The sequence below is a fragment of the Protopterus annectens genome, chromosome 16.part0 (assembly GCF_019279795.1).
Source record: "Protopterus annectens isolate FY-2018-M chromosome 16.part0, PAN1.0, whole genome shotgun sequence".
NCBI lineage: Eukaryota > Metazoa > Chordata > Ceratodontiformes > Protopteridae > Protopterus > Protopterus annectens.
The window spans coordinates 632,870,283-632,896,380 of record NC_056750.1 but is presented as its reverse complement, the minus strand read 5'-3'; the positions used below and the strand labels follow the sequence as shown (position 1 = coordinate 632,896,380).

Here is a 26,098-nt window from a genome sequence, read left to right as displayed (position 1 = left end):
GCTGTATATTTTATGTCTTATTACTGCAGATTGCTGTATACTATATTTTTCATATTGCCTAAACTTTTTATTTACTGTGGAGCTTTTCTCCCCGGGCCTCCACTGAAAATGGACCTGTGTCCAGTCGGACCATCCAGGTAAACAAATGTAAAATAAATAAAATAAAAATAAAATAAATGATCAACCTCTTTTGGATGTCTTCATTGTATTGACCTTGCCACTTTGGCTGGGGTTGTGACTGAAAGTGGCACCTAGACCACTTTGTAACAAATGTATATAGCATTGACTCCTCAGCTGTGAATTTGTAAAGTAAGTGTTATTTGTGCTGTCGGTATACTGAGTGTCAATTAATTAATTGCTTATGAACTGATGTGGATAAATAGTGTGTGAATACTGGGGTGTTTTATCATCCCCATCCATAATCCTGAGCAGCACTTTTAGAGATCAGTCTTGTTGATAGTGGCATAACACTGCCTGGGTTTTAGAACAATTGAGGATGAAGCTATTAGAATCCAGTGATCCACACTCCCTATCCTAGATCTGACATTATTCTGTATCATCCAAAGGTGGTGAAGACTATAACAAGATGGAACCATATGTGTAAGTTGTTAAATGGTGTATCACATTAAATATGAAAAGTCTGAGTGGCACTTTGTTCGCCCACTAGAGGAGAGAGGTACATAATAGTGAGTTTTATGGGGAACATTTGTAACAGTACTTTACTTGGTGTCATCAGAGATGACCATTTGAAATCTGACTACCATGTATCATAAGTGATTAAAAAAAAATCATAAAAATATGTACATTATATAGAGTAAAATTCTACTTCACTGACATAGCCAGAAGATGTATAGCATCTTCTTTCTTAAATCTCTCCTATATGCTGCTCCATTTATCACTAACCTTCAAGTCTCACGACTATTCAGATTTGAGCAATGTTACAATAAAATAGACAAATCTGCTATGAACTATACCAGCAGAACACAGCACTGCTTAGCACTCAGAGAATTAAACTGGTTAGAACTACCACATCACCTAGCTCTTTCTCAGCTAACGACAATACACAGACTTTTCTTGACAGAAAATTGCTCAGCTCTTAACAACGTAATGCAACACTACTCCCCCTATATAATTTTATTATCTAGAGAAAAATCAATAACCACTGTAACCAGATCATGTAATACTGCAGGTGACTCTATATGTTCAAATAGTATAACTAAGCTATGGACCCACTACCACTGAAATGCAGTCAGAATGCAAACTTATTTAAAACACAACTAAAACTTCACCTGTCAAATTAATGGATCTGCTGCTGCACATCTCCCAGATACGTGCCACTGCTATCTTCAGCTTGCAGTACTGTCAAATCATTTCTCTGTACTCAGAATCCTATTCCCCACAGTGAGTCTTCACCAATACCTGAATAGCTTTACTACTGTCTCACAGACATATGCATAGCTTTGTGATAATGCTCACCCCCATTGCACACTTCTAATACAATTATGATAGCCATACATAATTGTCTCTGAACATGCTTGGTACCTTTCCTCTTAACTACACTGTTAACATTTCCTGCCCAAACAGTTTCTTCCCTCACTTCCTTTCCTTTTAATTTCTGAACACTAATTACAAGATTTATTATCTATTTGACAAACCCACTATTACCCTCTTCAAATGCTCAGTGTTCAACATCTGCTAAATGCATAAGTATCCATTACACTGCAGTGGTTTTTCTTTATTTCATATGAATGTAAATCTAATTAACAAATGCATGTGTAATTGTTAATGTATATTATTTAATGTCTGTTCATGTGTACATTACCGAACATCTGTTAAAAAGGAGTGTAATACTTTGGAGCTTTTCTCTTTGGGCCACTGCTGAAAATAGCTTCTGACTAAACCCAGTCAGATAAACTCAGTAGACAAAAGTAAAATAAAATACATTTCCAGTGGAAACCAATGAATAGAAGCTCCTTTATTACAATTTCAGTATAGGGTTAAGCTCCACAATTAAAATAATTCAGAGCATCTCGATGCAGTGTACACCATCAAAATGCACTACACAAATCAAATAATTGAAATGGAACTATAATGAACCATTGAGTCTTGTTTCACCAGCACTTAAAATATGACTGAAAGAGTTAAATCTTAGAAAAGTGTAAATACATAACCTTAGAACATAATAAATCACAAAACTAGCTACTCCTCATTTTTTCAGAGGACTCCATCTTCTCCCCCTCCTCCAAGTGTAGGGGTTCTACCCTCACAGCCCTGTTTTCTAAATATACTACCTCTGAGGTTGTACAAGTTTGGAGAAAAAGGAAAATTAAGCCAAAAATCACATTTTTCCTTTTGCACTGACTAAACCTTGTCTCCAAATAATCAACTGGCAAGATTCAGCTCCAGTACTCCATGCTAGAAGGCCTGGAAAGACAGATGCCTTTTTCTTTTTCTTTGACAAAAAAGTTTCTGTATGCTTTCCCATTTTTTCCATAAATATCCAGGGGACTTCTGAAGATTCAGAAGGAATCCCCCAAGATCTTTGTGGTGACTCCATTTCTAGCCATACCACTAAACCTTTTAGTGCAAGAAATCTGGACAAAGTCTGACAAAATGGAGGACAAAGGCCCAAAAAGGGACATTTTAAATATTGTTCTTATAAACTTAGAATGTTGCTAGAGCAACAGAGTCTGTGTTATCATACATTTTCTGAAGGATTTGAAGCCTGAACCTCAAATGTATGTCATTATTCAGTGACTTTGGTTCACAGATCATCCCAGTGATTTGCCAAATAAAACATACAAATTTTATGAGGAATAGACCAAAAATATGAGGCAAAAATCTGGACATTCTGTGAAAATCTGTACAGCTGAAAGGTATGTTTCTAACCCTTCTTTTGGAAATGGATAGGGGCAATTACCACAAGCTTCCTAACAGAATAGATTTACTTACACAAGACAGGGGTATTTGATACACCCTGACCCCAGTCAACTTCAATTGACTGCATGGATGCTAGGGAATTATCTTCTTAAGGCACCTATTTACTGAGGATGTGTAACACATACTAACAGAGGCAGGAAAGCCTGCTAGTAGAAAATGGGAAAGTTTTCTAGTTGGTGCCAACAACATAACCAGCACCCATTTAGAGCTAGTTGTTCTCCGGTTTTACAATATTTGTGTGAGTTACTATCCTGTGGCCTTTCTTACTCCTCCATCAAGGTTTAGTTATTAACCATTTCTGCATGTCTGCCCATAGATCGTCCTCCTTTAAAACTTTCTCATGTCAAAATGTTTTTGAAAGGAGTTTTATCTGAAGCCTCCAAGAAAAGCAGTGACCCATTCTTTGGATCTTAATCGTGTTTTAGAGAGTCTAATACTTCCTCCATTTGAACCAGATAATCTGGATGACTTGAGGATCTTAACATGGAAAACTCAATAGAGTCTACCAATTCTCTTCCCTTATTGTGGATCAGACACATGTACCTTCTGCTACTCATGAAATTTTCATCTTATGAAAACCCTGACCTTCCCAGTGATGTAATTTTCCATGTGTACAGATTTACAAACTAGCCTGGGCTGAGCTGGGCAGGAGAGAAAGTAGTGTCCAGAATGATAAATGGCTATAGCCCATGTGGACTCACAAGAACAGAGAAAGTGAATTAAATAAAACTGAAGCATAGACACAAAACATTAACTTTGTCAAGATAAAGTTGCATAAAACCTTTAGACTAGAAAATGTAGCTGATGTCAATCACAGTATTACTGCTGGAGTCTGTATACCATCCCAGTTATAGCTTTCAACTCTGCATCTTCAGAATGAGGAAGACTGCTACTCATAATGTGGTGCAAATGGTCAAAATATAGAAAACGTAACTAAGAACTTACTATCAACTGCAACTAGGAAGCTCACGGGATGGTTAAAATGTGCTACTGTATTGAATTATTAATATGATTCAGTATTATTTACCATGGATATACACGTGAGAGGTATGACTTTATGGCAGATTCCTAGTTAGTAAATCAGTTTTAAGGGCAGATTCCATGTCTATATGAATTAGTATTCATGCATACAATGTTCAACAGAACTAAGCTTATGTCTGCTGATACACATAGTGGATTATAAGTGCATAGCAACCACACCTATATTTCAGATGTACAGTCCTGTTTTCAGGCTTGTTTACCTTCCCAAGATTTTCTGAATCCCTCTACCCCCATGATTTTGATGCTGTTAGCTACACAGAAAACCACAGTACGTGACCAGCATATTGATTTCACCAGTAATTTAAAGAAAACACATCACAGTTCCCTTCTTCGGAAGCTTAAAAAAAAAGACTTTGCGAGGTATATTTTTGTTGTCATTCACTAAAGTCTACAGAAATTGCACTATGTCTTTGATATATGTTTACATTTTCACATTATTTTTATCAGTTTTGGTTTTAAAACTTGTGTTTCTGAGTAGTACCCCATAATCCTACTGAAAGTGGGAACTGTTGCTTTTGTTACTCAGATGTTATGCTAATTATGTGTCCACATTTTTTTCTTCATGCATCTACTTTTTAAGAGTCTTAGTACCAATTTTAGATATCTGCAGGTTGAGAGGCATACTGGCACCAAAACAAATTTTAGGTATGTAATGTGTACATCGTACTTCTCAACCTCTAAGAGCAAGAAATCTGGATAAAAACATAAATAAAGTGGGGCAAAGGCCAAAAATAGGGAGGAACAGTTTTTAACTATTGCTTTTACAGATCATACCCCTCAACTGTCCAAATTTTCACAGAATGTCCACATTTTTGCCTCATATTGTTTATCTGTTCCTTATAAAAATTGTGATTTTCTGGATTTTTGTGGCAAATCAATGAGGACTGAATTCACTAAATAATGACAGATATTTGACTGTCAGACTTCATAGCCTTCAGAAAATGTATCGTAACACAAGACCTTTTATTCTAGCAATTTCTAAGTTTATAAGAGCAATATTTAAAATGTGCCCCTATTTTTGGAGCTTTGCCCCCCCCCCCCCCATTATCTTTGTCCAGATTTTTTGGGCTGAAAAGTTGAGAGGTATGTTGCAGACTTAGAAAGTTGATAGAATAACAAGTTTTGCATTAGCATTAACTTTCTGAAGGGTATGAAGTATGGAACTCAAATGTTTGTCATTATTTTATAATTTCAGAGATTAGTGATTGTCCACTACTTTGCCATAAAAAACACAATTTTATGAAAAACAGGCCAAAAATATGAAGGAAATCTGGACATTCTGCAAAAATGCGTACAGTCAAGAGTTATGGTGTAGATATTCATCCCCACAATATAACAGTGGGGGAAGGCTACTTTGCTATATAGGATAGCATTTTTGCACGAGGTCGTTTTATTTACAATTGCATTTTTTTTCAGCTGCCTGAAATGGAACGAGTCTTACAGAAATAAGAGATGCTACAGAACAATCCCACACAAGACAAAACACTTGTTTTATTTTTTCTTTCTTCCATGTTTTCATTGTTCTTCGTCGGCTAGATTAAATAATTTTCCTATCTGCCGGAGTTGGTGGTAGCTTTCAAGGATGTAAAAAATCCCACAACACTTATTGAAAAAAAGAGTAAGGGGAATTTCAATGATCCCCCGGTCAAATTTCCCCTAATCAACCGAAACACTACGGCCCGTGCCCGAGTGCCTCTCAACCTCGTAGTGCAAGAAATCCGGATAAAACCATACACAAGGGGGATAAAGGCCGCAAAATAGGGACGATTTTGAAATATTGCTCTTACAAACTTGGCAAGTGGCAGTTCACGAAAATGAAGGATGCTCTTCCAACATTGGAAGAGCATCCTCTCATTTTCGTGAACTGCCACTTGCCATCTTTTTGTTTTGAGTAGTATTTTGGTGTTTATAGGTTCTGCTCTTACAAACTTAGAAAGCTGATAGAAAATCAGATTTTTGCATTCGCATGAATTTTCTGAAGGGTGTGAAGTCTGAAACCCAAATGCACGTCATTATTTTCTGACTTCAATCTTCAATAATTTGCCATAAAAATGCCCACAAATATGAGGCAAAAATTTGGACATTCTGCGAAAATCTGGATAGCGGAGAAGTCCACCTCGGGTCTCCCCTGTAAAGAGGCCACTGGTCTAGGAGTAACACGAACAGTTACAGATCAATTATTATTATTATCAAAACGAGTCTCACCTTTTAGAATTTGATCTCGTTGATATTTTAATGTGATTAAAGTTATCCGTGTCATGGTGACCTGTTTCAGATACTATCATAATTTTGAAAAGGTAGAAAATAACGTGTTCCACTGACATGATTAGACAGCGTTTTTCACTTTTTTTCACAGGACTAAACTGCCCTATAAAGGAGTTCACTTCGGGACTCTGTCACGCATAGGGTTGCCACCTTTTCAAATGGCCAAAGTGGGACATTTTTGGTACAAACATCAGATTTTACAGGCATATACACACCCCACGGTCATACAAAGGATCTTAACTAACTAAATGATACAGAATAACTGTCTTATGCAACTATTTACATAAAATATCATTTTTAATTTTTTTGTCAGGACACAACTGCCCAAAGAGGGACTGTCCCTCGTAAAGTGGGACAGGTGGTAACTCTAGTCACGCACTGCACAGCGGTAGCCCCCTTTGGTTCTAGGCACTGGAGGAAACGTTTGTTCTAATTAGAAAACTAAAGAATGACAACGAATTTATTTCTATCGTGACTTTCTTTATGTCCCGCACAGCGCAAATAAGCTAAAATATGCAGTAATTTAAAACGCAGACAATATTTTAAAACACTGAAAACAAGATTCTAGCATATCGCAAAATAGTCCACCCTAGACACTTATTTCTGTCTTTATGGTTCTCCAGAAATTCACCCTAAACTTGGGGTTCTGTAAAATGATGAACTACAACGAACGTGCACACACCCTGCATAAGTGTGACTGTTCACTTCAGCTAAAACGACTACTGTGAGGCCGTCATCTCACTCACTACAATGGTGTACAAAATATTGGAGAACACTCCCGTCTGCCCTAATTATCGGTCTGCAACAAACTACAAATGTAAATATGTCCATTTCAGCCACCATCACTGATTAACAGGAATTTAAAACGAAATATTTATTTGTAATAAAACATCGAAGCATGAAGTTTTCACTTTTTTCCAAATAAGCAACTCAGATAATACAAGGGTGATTAAATACATGTAAGGTGCGCATTACACACTTCGACACAAATATTCATAACTGATGTTTATAACGCCAATACATTATGGAAGGGATTCGAACCTTGCAGCCGACTTTAGAAGTTGACATTATTTACCAAAATATTGATAACAGTGACTGCCTCTTAAAATGGCCGGAGATTATTGCACTTAAATGCCACCACATCAGCAAATGCAGATAGTAAAGAATCTCCCTATTATAAAGCTGCCAAGGCTGTATCAAGTAATCAGGGGGGTTGATGTAGAAAATTCGAGTTGTTTTCTCAGTTCACCTTTTCATACCGTGAATCATTCGCATTTTTAATACAACGTATATGACGATATTGTAAGCGGTTAGGCCGGACTGATTATCTGAAATCCACACTCCAGTTTTTAGTCTGCTCTGCACCACATCCTTGAGAGCATTTTTCTTAAAGTGTAAAACGTGCACAGCTACTAACCAAACTCACTTTTAACCCTCTCCCCCATAAAGTCGAGTCAAGTGCAAATTAATCAAAACCAAAGGTCAGTGAGTGATCTCAAATTATATCCATACCATCACCTATAAATGGTTTAAGATTTGGGAACCTAGTTAGTACATCCCTTGATCTGACAGATCAAGAAGTTTAAGTTATCCGCAGCAATTTCAGATTCCCACTGATGTAAAAACTGGTGGATAACTACAAATTTTGTGTGTGTGTGTGTGGGGGGGGGGGGGACAGGACACTTGCATTACCAAAATTCGGATAGTTCAGACTTCTCAGGGTGTGAAATAAGTTTTCAATCCAAACTAAATACGCTGAGAATTTGGCAGAGTAAGAAAGGGAGCTCGCTGGGTATATCAACCTGATTATATATTTATAACATATGTTTTATTCTCTTACCACCAGCATGAGGGACAAATCCAGAAATAAGCAGGGTCACTTTTTAAAACATTAGTGCTATTAACTTGAGAAAAGTAAGATAATAAGAAATAGTGAATTAAAATGTATGTCTATGTATAAAGTATATAACTCTAATTGTAATTATTCATTAAATGCAGTCCACGACCTTTTCTTCCAGCATTGCTAGTTTTAGAAGAGATTGAGAGAGATAGAGCACAATTCTGAGGTAAAATTGGTGGTGTCTCTGAAAAATTAAGGAAAGTTCATAGGGCAGTTTATAGGTTCATTCATAGATTAGTACTAGGCTAACTGCCCTTGCGAGCCATTGTAAGCCTAGCCATTTATCCCCTGTGAGATTCAAACCCTGTATCTTGTGTTTGTAAGGCAAACACCTTAACTATTAGGCCACTCTCCTAAACCATTGCAACGCAGAAATATAGAGTATTCGCTTATTTAATAAAGTTATCGATTGACTATAAAATAATTCTTTCCTCTGACTGTAAAAAAGTGCAGCCACGTTGTGTTTAATACAGTTTCTGTGCATTGTTATATGTTAGTTGCGAATTGTGTATTTTCATAAAAAAAAAAACGAAGCAGCAGCTATATAATCTCTCTTGTTGCTCTTTTCAAGAATAAAAAAACAATATCCAGGTGACAAATAGAGTACTGATAAGGAAACGTATTATTTGTTTTTCCGCTTTCCAAATGCGATATAACAAATTACTTTCCACATTAGATAACTGTAACTTCAAACGCAGCGTGCTGCCCTGTTTATCTGAGCCAGTCAAAATATTATTTTTTTTGGAAAGCGTCCAAGGCCATTACATTATCATATGTTTAAATATCTCTACTTATTTTGGCTTCCCGTAATACTCCATTTGAAGTATAACAATCAATTCTCATTTTATAACACGTTTCCACATTTCTAAGCTTCTTTGCTCAAAGAATTCTGAATAAAGCAAAATTTAACTGGAGAAAACCGACTCAAACTCGGGGACAGTTTTTACATATTACTCTAATTTACTTCAAACAGTTAATAGAAGAGCAGGTTTGCAGCACCATACATTTTCTGAGCAACAAGAAGTGTGAAACTCTAATGTCTGACATTATTTCCTTACTAAAATCTTCAGTAATTTACGAGAAAAAAACTCGAAGGTCCGAGCAAAAATAGAAGGAAAAGTCAGATACGTTTGTCAAAACTGTGGACAGTTGAGAGGTACACTGGTTCCACAAGTACTGTCAGCACTCGATAAACTACTGTGGCAATGCAGAAATCCACAGTTCAGTCATGATCTGTTCCCTCAAAATGGGTAGATGGGTAGTAGTAGCAACAGTAAAGCAGAGCTGCATTCATCTTCACTCCCGTACCCAAAAAACAAATATATATATAGCACTGCAAGTAATCCAAATTGCATTTGCTCATATTGTGAATTTCCCCCATGTTCCACGCTGCAGGAGAATCCAGTTGTTCCCCGTGGCTTGCCTCCATATTTTACGTTGTCTTTGACTGGATTTCACATGAATATGTACTGGGATCAAAACGGGCACATCCAGTTATTCCAAGTTGAAGAGTGCGGATACATACATAGAGGCGCGTATCTTAGATTTCCAGTCCAAAAGGTGATTTGCTTATTTCTGCCAGCCCCATTGCTCTGTGTGTGTGTGTGTGAGAGAGAGTAGCCTGTTTAATGATTTTACTTAAGGCATTAACTTAAGAAAACAATCCACACAGCTATAAATGCAAGCATGGGCATTGTAACGTCTAGCTCCAAGCGAAAACAAACTAGCCTCAAAACTAGGCTTTACAGTTTTTTTTTATTTTGAGACTCTGAAGCATACCTCTCAACCGTTCCTCATCCATATGTGTGACAGTGACGCAACACATGACATGGAGAAGAATATCCTGACATATGTCATAACCTGAAACTAGCAATGTAATGCACAACAGAATCAAATGTTTCCTGACCGCACATCATCATAAATTATCAGGAATGTATGTTTTAAAATAGAATTGTGCGGTATATAACGCCACATTCATCTTACAACAACGTGAATTTTAAAAGATAAATGAATGGCATACCTTCTAATGTTTAACGGTTGAGAAATATGCTTTCAAAAGTATTTACTCCACAGAATATACTATTCTGTCTCTGAGAATAAATTTGATAAAAACGAGATCTACGCGTTTCTAAATAGATTGTAGGCTGATGCAGAAAAGAAAATGTACTTTGATTTTTTTTGCAAATCTTTCAAAGCTTCATTTGAAACGGATGCATTGTTTGGAGGAAATTGAAGTCCTTTTACTGAAATGAATTGAAACAGAATAAATTATTTTCATCTGCTCTGCTTTGTAGTAAACCAAAATATGATATGCAAACTCATATAGATGATATATAATATATATATATATATATATATATATATATATATACATATATATATATATATATATATATATATATATATATATATATATATATATATATATATATTACACAAGCACACACACCCACAACATAGTAGGGAAAAATCCACAAAAGGCAAGAATCCACGAGTTCCACCTTGTAAACGATGTTAATGAGTCCCCTTAGATTGGGAAAAGGGAGGTTTTTAAGAAACATTACAAAGTAACACTATTGTGTTATCACAGAAAACATGTTTCGAATGCTTTTCCAAGCAGTCTAGATGTGTTCTGATTTACATTTTCCTTCCTTCTTATTTGTAGCTTTTACTACCCGATACATCTTTACCTTTTCCTACTCTGTGCATTCCCTCTGGAGAAAAGTATTCTCTCCACATGCACTTGGACGAACCTAGTGCAACACTATCGCGTTGACCCTTTTATACTAATGATGAATTTGAAACTTCAGCTTCAGATGTCCAGCCACAATTCTTGGTTATTTTTGTGTTATTTCACAAGAATTGCGTTTGGACAATCATAAGCTAAAATTCTGCAGCTCATGCACCAGAAAACATAAATCATCCCGGCATCCAAGCTATTCTGCCTTATGAAATCACTATTATTCCTGTTACAGACAATTGCAATGAATATGTAGTCATCAGATTCATTTTTCCTCAGACTTGATTATGCAATTACCCAAAAAATGTTGCTTAAAAAAATTGTAGAGAAGCATCTTAAGACAGTGCACCATGTTTACTACATCAAGCTTGTTTTAGGGTAAAACAGATTTTTCTTCTTTTTTTAATCTGGGATTTTGCCAGATAAATAAATAAACAAATTAATATCAGATAATTTCTAGTTTTTAGCTTTTCAATAAGTCTTAATGAAGTATACATTGTATTTGCTGTCTGCAGTATCTTCTGTCCTTACCTTTCTTTAGAGGATGCTGCTCATTCTTGGCGTTAACGATAAATCTCCAATGAAAAGACAGTGCACAGAAAAATACATTTCCAAAACCTGCTGTAATTCCCAAGTTTTTAATATTACATAGTTTTATAACAATAATTCAGCTCCGCCTTTTTAGAAAATTTAGGAGCTCTGTTTTATCTGAAGATTGGATTGGAAATGGTGTCGTACAGTTTTCAACTGAATAAAAACATTTTTAGGCAGGTGAGCTATGCATATTTTCAAGAAAGTAACCTAAATCGGGAAAGTACATTTTAATTACCCGCCAAGTAACATCTTTCTGCTAACCTAGTGAAGTTCTGCTTTTGAACTATACAATGCCGGCCTATATTTTGGATGGCATAGTTTTCATGTAGCAATAACAAATCTAGTTTGCAGTGATTACAGTCAGCAAATTCGCTCCACAGAAAACACCGCTCACAACAAGGGGAACTTTAAAACCGTCCTCCTTCACTGAAATAACAAGTAATAAATTGTTTGCTCGACGCTGGCCTTAGAAATGCACTTACATTCATATTTCACGCACTACTCTTCTCCATGACTTACCATTTCTTTAACGTTTATTCACTTCCAGTAATTTCATTGAAAGCCAGATAAATGTAAATTTTTGGATACATAGTATCAGTTTCCAATATGAGCTCAATTAAAACGCATATTAACGATGCACAATGTATATATTTTTAACTGTTTAAACTTAGCACTAGCTTTCTTTTAAGACTGCCATTCACTGCACCTGTTAAAAGGTTTTACCAACATATACAGAATAAAACACGTCCAGATACACACACACACACACTTTGGCGTTGTAAAGTCCCAGCACCTGGGGCTGCAGCATTTCACCATCAACCCCAGAAGGACTGACTGTTAATGGTGGCTTAGCAGTAGCAAAAGGGTTATCTTATCTTCTGCGCAATTTTACCCAAGCCTCATAGCTAGATAACATCGTGGCTTCCTTTTTTCTCGTTCGTTTCTATTTGTCAGCGACTGTATATTTCCCACATGGGACTTCCAGACCAAATACATAAATAAAATAAGAAATTTGTATAAATACAATACCTAGAGTGGGCAGGTTAAATAACAGCCTATCTGAAGCCTTTGGAAGTCCTCACCGTCGAGGCAATAGATGCTGCTTGCTTTTTAAATGCTTGCTTGGACTCGTGGAGGCTTTTTCTTGAGCGCCCCAACAATAAGTGTGTTGCCGAGGAAGATAGCAAAGAATGGGGATGGCCTTCAATTGGTACTGAATTTGAATAACACCACAGGGTGATAAATGTCCATTGTGTTTTAGGAGTAATGAATCTCCACTGTCTCAGCAGCGCAGGAACAGCAGCTGCAACCTGGAGCCAAGCATTTCTTAAAGACACCCGCATCTTCTTTGCTCCAGCCCCTCCCTCATTGAAACAAAAATCGTTTGACACTGTGTGTGTGTGTGTGTGTGTGTGTGCGCGCGCACTTTTGTGACAGTATGTGTGCGCTTAATTTTTGCCTCCACCAACTTGATTCTTACACATTTCTTATTTCTCGACCCCGTTTATGCCGTATTGCCGTTGGCTATAACCCATATTAATTTCTTTTCTGGTACTGTAGTGAACGCGGTTTGGGAGGGAAAAGTCCCCTTGTGAGATAAAAGGAACATGTTACTGGATACGGTAATAGGCTTATGCAGCCAGCGGCCCATTCTTTAAAAGAAGGCAGGTGCTTTTCCCCCAACAGTTCAGTGTATACTACAAATCTGTCAGATATGCCCTACTGATTATTATTTTATTTTATATTTCTTCATCCTTCCTATTTTCCTGAACAAACTTGGACAGTTGTGTTATTTTTTAGGGCATTTTTTTGTCTGTGCATGGTCTCCTGCAGCGTGAGTGTGTGTGTGTTTGTTTGTGTGTGTGGAGGGGGGGGGGGGGGGGGGCTTATACACCCAGAACCTAATGTAATGGAGAGTGAGACAACAGACAGTCAGTTAACGGTGGTGATTTATAATGGACAGTTCAAATAAATTAATTAAAATATTGCTTGCTTATTCTTGAACTATTGTATATTTTGCAAATGTGCATAACATTTAGTGCCCTTTACCAAAGATGTAACCTTTTGGTTTTGTTCTTATAAGTGCATATGGTGCTGTTACAATCCTATATATTGCTACAGTCTCCCATTACAGGCTGTCTATTTCACTATCATATCTGTCCCTGACTCATTAATTTACCTTTCTTTTAAAGACAACACTCTTTGTTTTGCTTCTAGATTATTTTGCAGCCTTACTGGATAGTATTACTAGATAACCAGTCTTGATAATGGCTCTGATCATGATAATACCTGTTATATGACAAAACTGGATAGTTTACAGTCCAGTTATGCTGTTATTTCTATGTTACACAGCTTGTTATGCTTTGTTACTTACACAGACAGCACAACATAACACCGTGAACCATGCAAGCACATGACAGAACGTACAACAGCATAATAACTGGAATCGCCAAAAGAAATGACCACACTCACAAAAAAAAAAAAAAAAAAAAAAAAACACGTGATAAATTGTAGGTTCTCCCACTGCATGACACCTGTAACTACAGAAAAGTCCTTGAGTCTCAAGTTATAATACACAATGACTTGAAGCATATTCTTTAGCTGTTTACCCATACTTCCATCATGCCATCACTCCATTTCCACCCTCCCAACCCTGTGTAAAATTGTGGATGAAATTGTTTGCCTTCAAATCACAAAGTATATTACTAAATACCACATTATCTCACAAAAACAACATGGATTATTGTCAGAGAGGAGCACAGCCATAGCTATCTGTTGTCTGAGTGATGAAATTCTCATAACCAAAATGACCATGGCATAAAACCAGGCAGGCAACTCAAATTGTTGCACAAACCAGTTTATTAATCCAAAAGTTAAGCAATTTTGTCCCCTACCTTTGGGACTTCATCAGAACTAAATAACGTCTTTGCCATTCTCTTGTCAACGGACAAAGCCATGCTCTCTTGTACAATCTTTATAAATGTCACCAGAGCCTTTGATTTAGTCAGTCATGCCTGTCTTATAATCCACCTTCCACAACTAGACATTAGCTCTGCTGCCATCCCTTGATTCCAAAGTGTTCTGACTAACCACCATTTCTCAGTGTACCTCTGTCTCCTCTGCACTACTTAGTGGTGCACCTTAATGATCTATTCTCTCCCTTTCTGTTTTTGAATACCTCAGTGCACCTCAGTTTGATCTTTCTTACTTTACTCTGCTTCTATACACAAATGATGTGGTCCTCCACTGCTCCAACTACTCCCTTTCTACCTTATAGGAAGATCTGCAGTCTGACTTCAGTCACCTCAGTAAGTGGATTACTAGTTAAAACCTCATACGAAATATATCCAAAACAATTACAAAACATTAATTACCTACTTTTCTGGGCAGAAAAATATCCCCTTTTCTCTCACACTCCACCAGATCCACAACAGGGAAAAGAATCCTACTCCCTCAACTTGAATTCATCTTCCCTTTTATATTAGCAGCCTCTACTGAAAACTCCACCATTATTCAAACACAAGAAGACAAAATATGTAGATTTATTATACACTCTCCAAGAAATGAACACCTCTGTATAGCAGTACAAAAGACAAATCGTCTCCCAGTTAACCAAAGAGACCTGATCCTAGGATCACAATTGTTCAAACTCCTAACATGAGCATACTCTGCCTCCTTTAACTCCAAAACTAATAATACATACACCTCCCCCATACAACCAAAGAAACTTGAACCACTCCAACCCTAAAACACTAATCCCATTCTCTAAACTACATATTTCTGACAATGCATTCTCTATTCTTGTGCCCAAACTGCAATTATTAAAGACTCATCCTCTTATTCCAAGTTTCCTTTTCTACTGAAATCTGTTATCCCTCATGTTGTATCACTTAAGTCGACTTTAACTCTTCTTCACTCTAACTCAGTTACAAAGATCCTTCGCTCATTTTCACATCACTAACTTATTTTACTCTAATTTCTCAAATGTTTTGAAACTTGCACATATTGTAAATTATGACATTAGATTTATTATGTGTCCTAAGCACTACTTTACCATTGTACTGTTTTGTTGTCATGTATATATTACTGTACTCTAGGTTCATAGGTAGGTGCTAGGCTATTGGCCCTAGGGCCTATATAAGCCTAGCCAAAAAGGTTCCCTGGCTTTCGCCACCCAAGAAAATTATTTTCCCCTGTCAAGCAGTGCTGCAGAAGTGATCCCTGGGGTGAATTTTCTATTTCCCATCCAGTCGTCAAGATTTTTCTTAAAGAGGGCCAATGAGGAGCTTTGCTTGACATGAATGGGTAGTTTGTTCCAGGGTATAGGAAGTCTCTGGGACAGGAATCTATCCCTCCAGCATGTTCTGTTTATTGTGGTGACAAGGTTTAGGTCCCTGGAGCATGTGGTTCAGAGAGATTGGGATTTCTTTAAGTGTAACATGTCCAACAGCTCTGGGTTTGACATAGCTTTGTATGTTAGGCAGAGATTGCCTCTGAGTAGGCGATATGCGACGGAGTAGAGCTAGAGTTTTTTGAGACGGCCTGCGTATGGCATCTTTTTGAGCCTGGTAATCCTCTTAGTGAGGTATTTGTGTGGCCTTTCCAATTGTTGTAGGTGTCTAGTGAGATACATGCCAAACGGGGCATTGTACTCTATAATGGATCTGATGAGGGATGAGTAGAAAGGAACAATGACCTCCTTTTTTTCTAGAGAAGAACCCTTTTGTGATGAGGTGTGCCACATAGAAGGATTTCCTGACTACTGTGGTGATTTGGTTATCAAAGGAGAGACTACTGTCTACCTGTGTCCCGAGGTCTCTTATCAGACTTTCAGTGTTTAGTGAGTTACTGCCTATGTGGTAGTTCATGGGTACCGAGTTTTTCCCAAAGGGGATGACAGTGCATTTCTTGGCGTTGAGCTTGAGGTCATGACTTTGACACCAAGCATCTGTCTCTGTGAGGCCCTTTTGTAGAATGTGTACATCATTAGGTGATTCTATTATGGCTCCCAGTTTTCAGTCATCTGTGAATTTTGTTAGCCAAAGACCTTCTGTGTTGGCTTGCACTTCAGAGAAGTAGATGCCGAACAGGAGAGGACCCAGGACTGAACCCTGTGGTCCTCCACTCATCACTGGTCTGAAGTCGGACTTGGAGTCAGCTACTTTTACTGTGTTTGTTTTGTCAGTGAGCCAGCTGGCCACCCATTTTGTGACATAGGGATTTGTGCCCAGTTTAGTGAGTTTATCTATAATTCCAGAGTGGAGGATGGTATAGAAAGCCTTGGTGAGGTCAAGATAGGCTATGTGCACTACCTTGCCCTTGTCTACAGCTCTAGTGACTGCTTCAAAGAAGTCAGTCAGGTTTAGTAGACATGATCTACCTTTTACAAACCCAAACTGAGTAGGTCCAGGGTTTGGAGGTTACCTATGTCTTTGTTTATAAGCCCCAAGATGATACATTCCATGGCCTCGCTGACCAGGAAGTTCCTCCAATCTTGGGATTTTACTCTTTTTTTGCAACAGCTTCTTCCTTCTGTTGTAGAGTTTGTTTATGGCAGGGGACCACCAGATTGGCTGCCTTTTTTTGGAGGATAGCATCTTGGTTCTGTTGGGGATGCCACGATCCATGCACTTGTGTATGTGCTTATACAGTGCAGCTGTGTAAGATTCAGCAGTCGTACCTCTATTTTACGTCTGCATGGGTGTCGTGAAGTTTGCCACTTCTGTCTTAAGAAGCATGAAGTTGGCTTTGGAGTAATTTTTGTCAGTGGTTTCCTTAATGGGGGTTGGGATATGGATGTCTAGGGTGATTAGCTTGTGGTCGGATCTGACCAGTGAGGAGTTGACCTCTGGCGTGGAACACTGGTTACTCATATTGGCAATGACCAGGTTCAGGATATTGCTGCTGCTGGTGGGGGTGTGGACAAGTTGACCCAAGACGTTGAAATGTTTGAATTCCAGAAAACGTTGAGCGAATGAGTTGGTACATGAGTAGTTTTCCAGTTGATGGTGGGGTAGTTGAAATCACCCATAGTTAAGGTATTGGGTTGCACCTTAATATTTTCCAGTATCTTAAGAAATGAAGAGTGGGAATCCTGGGGCATGGTGGGGGATCTGTAACAAGCTACAACCTAGATTGCAGTCTTGTCCAGTGTTAGTTGCACTTGGATAATTTCGGATGCATTATGTTGAGCAACTAGCCTGGAAATGTGGATATCCTTAATGAATATGGACATGCCTCTGCCTTTAGTGTTTCAGTCCAGGTTAGGTGGCCGAAAGGTGTGGTATGAATTATAGCCTGGTAATGCAGAGGTGTTCTCTGGAACCTTGAACCAGGTCTCTGTCACCGCACAGATGTCGATGTTCTCCATTTTAAGGAGTGCCTCGAGTGAGTGCATTTTGAGGTTTAGACTAGCACTGAGTAGCATTACCCTCAGCGTTTTCTTGCTTGTACCTGTTACGGTGGAGAATTTAGCATTTGAACCTTGTCTAAAAAAGGCACTATAGGGGTGGCAAGAGCCTTTGCCAGTAACTAAAGTAAATAACTCTAGTCTATTTTGTATGTCTGGTCAGTTTTTGACCCTGGGCTGAGACTGAAATTAGTCAGAATTGATCAGTTCTCTATGCTGGTAAACAAATTCAAATAAATAAATAAATATAGTCTGATTGCACAGAAAAATACATAATATTTGACGTTTCTGTAGCCTATTGTTCCATACTATGAGTCCTTCAACTGCAAAAATTAAAGCATGATTAGCACTTGAAAACACCAAACTTGAGAACTCTTATTTACTCACTGAAGCATCTTTGCAGTGGGGCAAGGCTCCTGCACACGAGGGGACTGTATCCTTCCCACCATTGCTATTTAGATATACTAACTTAATTGATCTGTACTGAAGGAAGTTATTTCCTACAAATGCAGCATGCAGTTTTTCTATAGTTTAAAAAAAATGGAGAGCTCTTTTTATCTTCAACTTCAAGTTAAGGGGAGCACCAGAATAAAGAATGGGGCAGGGAACCAGAACTGCTAGCTCTGGCTCTGTGTTTTGGCACCCCAGTTTTATCACTAGTCAACAGAGGTAACTAGGACTAATCTTAGAAAAAATCATTCCAATCATCCCACAGAAGCTCAGGTCTTCAAGGTATTGACCTAGCTTAAGGTCTCATACAAAATATCTAACTTGTTGAGCACTGAGGCTAGGTGTGCCATTGTTGTAAATGTGCTCCTCTCCAGATTGGAATACTGCCTCTCATTAAATGCACTTCTGTCTGCATACAATACTGTGCTCATTCAATTGGCTGAGAATTAAATTATTAAAATTCATATACCTAGCATGAGCATCACTGTGCAATTCTCAAACAATTGGATGCATAGTATACCTCAAACACCTCTGTTGCTCAAAACACTCATATACAAAATATTAAATGATGGCTGCTGTTTGTCACTCATCTGCAGTCTGCAATTCAGAAACCATTTCTATACTCTTAGCTATAGAGACCATGTTTGGAACAGTGCACTTACCCATTTAAGAAATATATATATATATATATATATATATATATATATATATATATATATATATATATATATATATATATATATATATATATGCATAGAAAAATGTTCCCATTCCCACTTGATATGTGTGAAAGAGCTTTCTCCAAAATAGTTCCAGCTGTTTGGAACAATCCAGGAGAACATTAGGAATATAGACCAATTACTGACTTTCACAAAAAGAGTAAGAGACCAAGTGCTATGGAGACACTGTCTAATGCAATGGTACACTTGTTTTTAGTTACACTGTACCCGTGCTTCCATTCCAAAATCTGCATGTTTATTCTGTTTCAAACTACCTTAGAACAACTAGAGTAATGTAAATAGAATTATCTCCCCTTTTTTCTTTTCTTCTGTTTGTAGCCATGCAACATTCATAATCTGAGTCCTAGTCCATTAGTCTGCAGTAACATTTTACACTGCTCTGTGCTGTGCAGTATGCTTACACATACAATTCTGCTTGTATACTGAAGTTCACATTGTATATTTAAGCATTAACAGTATACACATTCTTGTAAATGTTTAATGTTTTACCTATTCACTGTTACATCTGGGCTATGTTTTGTACATGTAATCTTTGTTGAATGCCTTAATGGCAATTTTTTTCCTTTGTTTTCCTAAGTACATTTCTTACTTGTTATTGTGTTTACCATTGTTCTCAGTTGTGGCTGAAAAGGGTCTTGGTCCAGTTTTCTCATGCAGTTAACGAATTATAAATAAATAATAAATTAATTAATTTGCATTCTTAATGTGAAGCATTGAACTGAGCCTGCCTTCATCACTGAAACCACTCCCTTGCTTTTCTATCAAGCTTTCTTAGGGAAACTTGCAGTCATCTTGAGTGGCAAGTTTTTTGAGCATACCTCTCAAATTATTTGTCCCTGATTTTTCAGGGATGTCCCTGATTTTGACTGAAATTTTAGGTCTGTCCTTCTTAATCCCTCCTAAAATTGGTGACTGTTGGAGAAAAGGTAGTGAACTGCACTTAATAAAAAATGATAGTAATTAGAGTTATAGACTTCTTTTATTTCAGAAAACATATATTAATTCACATTCTCTTAGTCTGTCAATGTTTCAAGTTAATAGTGCTAATATTTTAAAAGTATCCCTGATTTTCCCTGATTATTTCTGGCTCTGTCCCTGATTCTGATGAGATTTGTCCCTGATTGGTTGAGACCTATGTTTCGGAGCACCACCCATTTTAGCATTCATAAAATCAGTCATATTTTCTGCATTATATATTATTCAATGGCAATAAGAAATCAAAATTCTAATATTTGTTGTCTGTTTACTAAAAGTGATTGCTCAAGATATTTTGTTTTGTCATCATATTTTAAGTTCAAGCAATGAATGGTATTACACACAGTAGGTGGCATTACCAGTTAAAATCTGTTACATTTATGGTGGCTAATGATTCCTCTGCTTTGACCATTTTACCTACTATAAGTATATGTTATTACATAAAAAAACCACACAAATTATTGTCTGGCCTAAACTGGTGATTTTTTTTACATTACTTTAGAATACATGTGCATAAATCATACCAGTATACCCTAAAGTATTATTTTTGAAAGAAAACTTTTCTCTTAGTTTAAGAGACACTTCTTTTGTGATCCTTGCACATCAGTAGCATTCCTACTGTCTATGGGAAGACATGTCCAGGTAGATGCAGCAGTTTTTTGTTCTTTTCTTTTTTTCTTATCACTAAGCATACCATTTCAGGCATAATAATCCCAATGAAGAAGATGTTTTAGGTATGTCTAAAAGAAAATATACCTCATGTGTGATTTTATATATATTTATATATATATATATATATATATATATATATATATATATATATATATATATATATATACTATAAACACAGAGTAGAACATACAGTTCTCTTGACTAAGAGGAAATCCAGTACCTTTTTGAAGTTTTGGTGGTTAAGCATACTCACATCTTTTTTCAACTTTGACTTTTTATTGATAACAACCATTTCAAAACAACATTGCAACACAGTCTTTTATTTTAGCCATTAATCAAGCAATAACATATACCAAAATAAAAAAATGTTGAACACATTGTACTTTCTAATAAATTACACTTATTTGCCAGAGAGGTTTTACATTATATCAAAACTCTGCAAATAAGTAGGACCAAAAGAGAAATACTCACAATGTTTGTGTCTTTCGGCTTTTCCCGGTTAGGGGTCGCCACAGTGGAACTCCGGTCCGTTAATGTTTGGTAGTGGATTTTTACGTACCGGGTTACCAGCCCTGACACACACAACCTTCAATGAAGGCACACCCCATTCATGTATGCCTCCACACAGAAGATGCTCTAGCTGAGAATCGAACGGGATAACGTCTTACTGTGAGGTGACAACGCTACCGCAGCACCACCACCACAGTTTACTCACTATATAATATAGAATAAAATTGTTGATCTTCACTTGGATGTCCCTTCCACATGTTATATCTATGGCATCCATTTGAACTGTTTTCGTATATTGACATTTAAATGACAGAAGATACATTTCTTTTATCTTCTTCATGATTTGCTTGACATTTTTTGTATTCATGATGTATTTCTTTTACACTTTCTGATGATTGCTTTTTCACAATAGAAATACATTCAGCAGAATCCTTGCTCCTTTCACTGTTCCATTTATTTTATGTAAACTAATCATCTAGAGAGATGCTGTGATCACCACCTTTCCAAGGTCAGATAACATTATACTCAATCTCCATTGCTCCTATAACTGTTCCAGTTTAGGATATTGCCACAATATATGTTAAATCCACATATCTCTGACAAATGGGTGTATCACTCAGATACACAGAGAGTCCTGCAGAATTTACTCTAGGATTGACCAGGTTGGTGTTCCTGGAGAAAGGAGGTGCTGCCTTAGGGAGGGTATTGACAAGGTGAGAATGGTCATGAGACTCAGTGACCTTCAAATGAATGTCTATGAATATATAATCCTATGACTATATCAAATTAAACAGGCATTTCCAAAAAAATCTACATTTTCTTGTTTTTGTTGCATGTCTGGAGGAGCACGTATATCTCCTTTCCAATCTATATATGTATTTGTAGTACTTAACTCGTCTTTCCAGATAATTCTAAGCTTCCTTGTATCTTTGTCACTCTTATCTTTTAACATTTTATATAGTTTGCTTATGACTCCCTGTGACACTGCCAGTCCAGCTATCTGGAATTTTGTGGATAGTTGTGTGGCATTTGTGAATATTAATATGATTCATATGCTTGTCTTACAAATGTAAGAGAACTATATGTTATGTGTATATTAAACTAATGGTGCAGAAGTGTGTGTTGAACTGTATGTTATGTACTGAGCTTCAAGAATGTAACCACAGTGTACCCTACTGGAAAAGAACATAAATGTATATAACTATATATCTGTGCAAATATATGTTTTAATAGTAGAAGCTGGAATGTGCAGAGTTAACTTGCAAAACATCAAGAAAATAAGTTGAAAAGTAAAGTGTTTTACAATTTTATCTCTCAGTAAGCAGACACAATGTCTTGAGCTAGAGGTTTTCCTATTTTCTTGAAACAGAAATAATTGCTAGGTTTCAAATGTAAAAGTGTTTAATTGTTTTACGACTTCCAGTTCTGAGCAAACATCTGAAAGATATGTATTTTTTACATAGAACTGTTAAATTTTGTTAAGTTTATGTTAGCCTGGGAACTGAAGGCAGGTGGCAAAGAGTGATGTCATATAGGCTAACCCAGCAGTAATATGTGATATTAATTTAAGAACTCTCTCAGAGAGGGAGACTGGGCATTTTGTATCTTTTCTTGGACCTAGAAGCATCCATTCAGCACTTCTGCCTGAGTGTTGCTCTGCAAGTAAGATTTAGGCATAGTATTTATTTTAGAGATAGGAATATAGTAAATATTAGTTCAGATGTTTTCTGCATTAATTTGTGACTGTCCTGCAATGTTGTTTTAAAATATTTCATGTGATTCTGAACTCTGCAGTTACTGTGTTGATTGAGTATGGTCTTGTGCTTTTATTATTTATTGTTAAATATATTTAAAACTATCTTTGTGGCTGATATTTGTGAGACATATTTAAGCTCTTAGAGAACTTGCATATGAATTTGGTGACACTGTACAGGCCACTCCTAAATAGCCTTAGTCTTGGTCACACTTAACCATTTGGATAACATTACACAGTAGGATTGGTCACCATTTGTAAGGGCCTTTATAGTAGCTGATAAGTAGGGGTTGGTGGCAGTGATAACTACCTTATAGTCTGGGCAGAAGGGGGCATAGCTAATAAACCCATGCCAGCCATCCCCAGGTGTGTGTGTGTGTGTGTTTGTATATAAATCAATGTATTTGTGTGTGTGTGTGTGTGTGTGTGTGTGTGTGTGTGTGTGTGTGTGTGTATGTGTCAGCTACTTGGGCAGGAATACAAAGCATTGGTTGGATAGAGAGGGTGCGGGAGATCTTGGCTTGACCCCTCAGCTGAGATCTTAACCCTATATGTGTGCCAGTGGGGAGTCTTATTGGTGCTCTGGAGAAAGAGGGAGAAACCATCCCCCAGACTGACTGTGATCTCTGTATGCCCTTAAGGGAAATTGCAATTTACTGTGTGTGTACTTGTCATCCTTCCATTGTGTACGCCCCTCACCTTTGCCATTGGTGAGGATTGAGGCTCCTTGATTACTGGGCCAGTGCAGGGGCGTCACACTCCCTTTATATCCAGATGTTTTTATCCAGCAAATAATCCATTATGGCTATGCCTTTGTATTATATACAGTTTTGAAGCCTTCGGCTTATGTATTAATTTACTATATGATTTTCTATTCATGACATAGTCTACACCCCTATTCATGTATTGTCCCTTCATCATTATTTTTTATTCTATCATTAACTGATTTCAGTACTTCAATTCTGTGCAAACTTTCAGACTTCTGGAAATTTCTGTTAATTGCAGCCCCCATTTTTCTAACATTTCCAGTGGAATCAATTAATTAAACCAATTTAGTATGTTTCTCTCTTTCAATGAATTTTTTATCAGCTTTGTTTGCTCCACCATCAGTGTCCCTTTGCCCTTTTTTTCCTGTCCAGCCTTCTGTCCCTTAATAAATTATACATCCATCTGATCCCTCCCAGTTGTTGTAGCAAGATGGCATTCCATCTAGATGGGTGGTTTGGGTCCAGTATTACCACATGTTAAGCCTTACTGGCTTGCAATATGGCAAAGTCAAGTACTCCCTGCATTTCGTGACAAAGTTCTAATGTTTCATGTCATCCAACATGTTTTGTTTTGATTATATAAATGTTGTAGTGTTCTTTTTCTCAGTTTACTAAAAATCTTTTGAGGGACTGAGAAGCAACCTCTAAAGCATAGATAATACTAGTGTCAGAACAAACCACTTGACTGTCTAAAATCTTTTTGTCCTGTCTAGACAAATATTATTCCATCTCCCATATACATATTTTACTTTACTTAAAATGCTGTTGGCGTTAAGGACAAAGACCCCTCTGTTGTGTCTAATAAGTTCTGTCCTATGTAAACTTGATTATTGTAGTCACTGATTATTGTGGATCAGAAAGGGATACCATTTTCAGAACCTCTTAATTGGTGAATAACTCATAGTTATGGTTTTAGTCTTTAGTGTGCTTATCGTACATCCAGCAATTCTACCATATTGGCAATGTTTGTGAAATATTACTTCCAAATTCCTTTCAAGGTCTGTCAGATAAATAAGTAAGCCATCCATGTATGGTATCAAATCATAAATGAATGTCTGCAGCCAAAATCCCCTTATATCTGCTTTAACTAACTTGCCAGGGGTTCAAGATAATAGTGAATAGAAAGGGGAAAGAAGACACCCCTGTTTAGTGCTTCAGCTTAACTGAAAACATTTGGAAAGTCTGGTTCTTACCTTTATTTGTACTGAGATACTATAACCTAACAATTTTATTAAATGCTCCCACCTCACAGGAGAGCTCACTGCCAATAAACTCCCATCAACATATTTTTTATCTAAACCTGCAATAAACATTTATTTGGTTTTGTAAGAATCTTCTATCAACATCTTTGTTTTCAGTAAGTTGCCATGGGTGTTTCTACCCCACTGTCCCAAATCAGTCAGTGAGGGGTATGGGGTAATCTTTGGACAGTCGTTACAGTTACAGTCATGAGTGAGTACTGATTTTGGTATATATATTCCAAGTTGTGAGGTATGCTTACTTGATTGTAAATAACCTTTATGATAGCAATTTTTTTAGGTATCTGGTGTCTCTCCAGTTACTAATACATAAATTGTTAGTTCAGTAAATCCCTTAATAAAATTGTCTTTAAACATTACACACATAAAAACATATGACTGACCAGGCCACATTTGTGGTAAAACCATGGTCTGCTTGTTGTTCACCATGAACAAAATGATGCATTTATAATTTGCAGTTTCTTCTGTGCTGGAGGTTTACATCTTATATACTTGTTATCAATGCAAATGGAATTGGTTCTAACATTACTGTGCAGACTTTTTAGTTGAGTTGTTCTATGTTAATCAAATGTCATTAATGGAGCACTACAGGAAAAAAAATAAAAGGCATTTTTTTATCTTTTCTTGAATTTCTATACATTGCTAACTTGTTTTCATCAGAAAGTAGTAGTCACTACTAATTTTCTTGTGTTTGTAACACCCAGTGTCCTTCTGGAGGCAGACATCCTGATCAGCGCTTCCTTTCTTCTAAATCTAAATCTTCCCCATAGTGCACATTGAAGGCACAGTTGTTGAGATTATATTGCCCATGGCTGGACTGTCACATCTCAGTTCCATTCACTTAGAATGGGAGAAAGTACAGTTTTGTACCTACCATAAATGTAGATGTTCGAAGATCCACATTGCTGCAGTCCTTACACTTGGGGTAGTCCGCTGTCCTCGGTCGGCCCGAATATCAAAGTATAAGGCTGACGTCGGTCAGGGCGCATTTGACTGACATCAGGACGTCAGGGTACAAATGCGCATGACCGACGTCATATCCTCAGTCTTTTCTTGCCCCAGATGTCAGAAGACCCTAAAAAT

At 37.1% G+C, this 26,098-nt stretch overlaps 1 long non-coding RNA gene across 1 annotated transcript in view; it reads right to left on the bottom strand.

The window, feature by feature from the left end:
• The window catches only part of LOC122790959, a 138,251-nt gene extending 125,483 nt beyond the window's left edge, over positions 1-12,768 (bottom strand). Inside the window, exon 1 of the long non-coding RNA XR_006363053.1 lies at positions 12,510-12,768. This is a non-coding gene — a long non-coding RNA (uncharacterized LOC122790959). The remainder of the gene's footprint in view (positions 1-12,509) is intronic.
• Between the last annotated feature and the right edge of the window lie 13,330 nt (positions 12,769-26,098).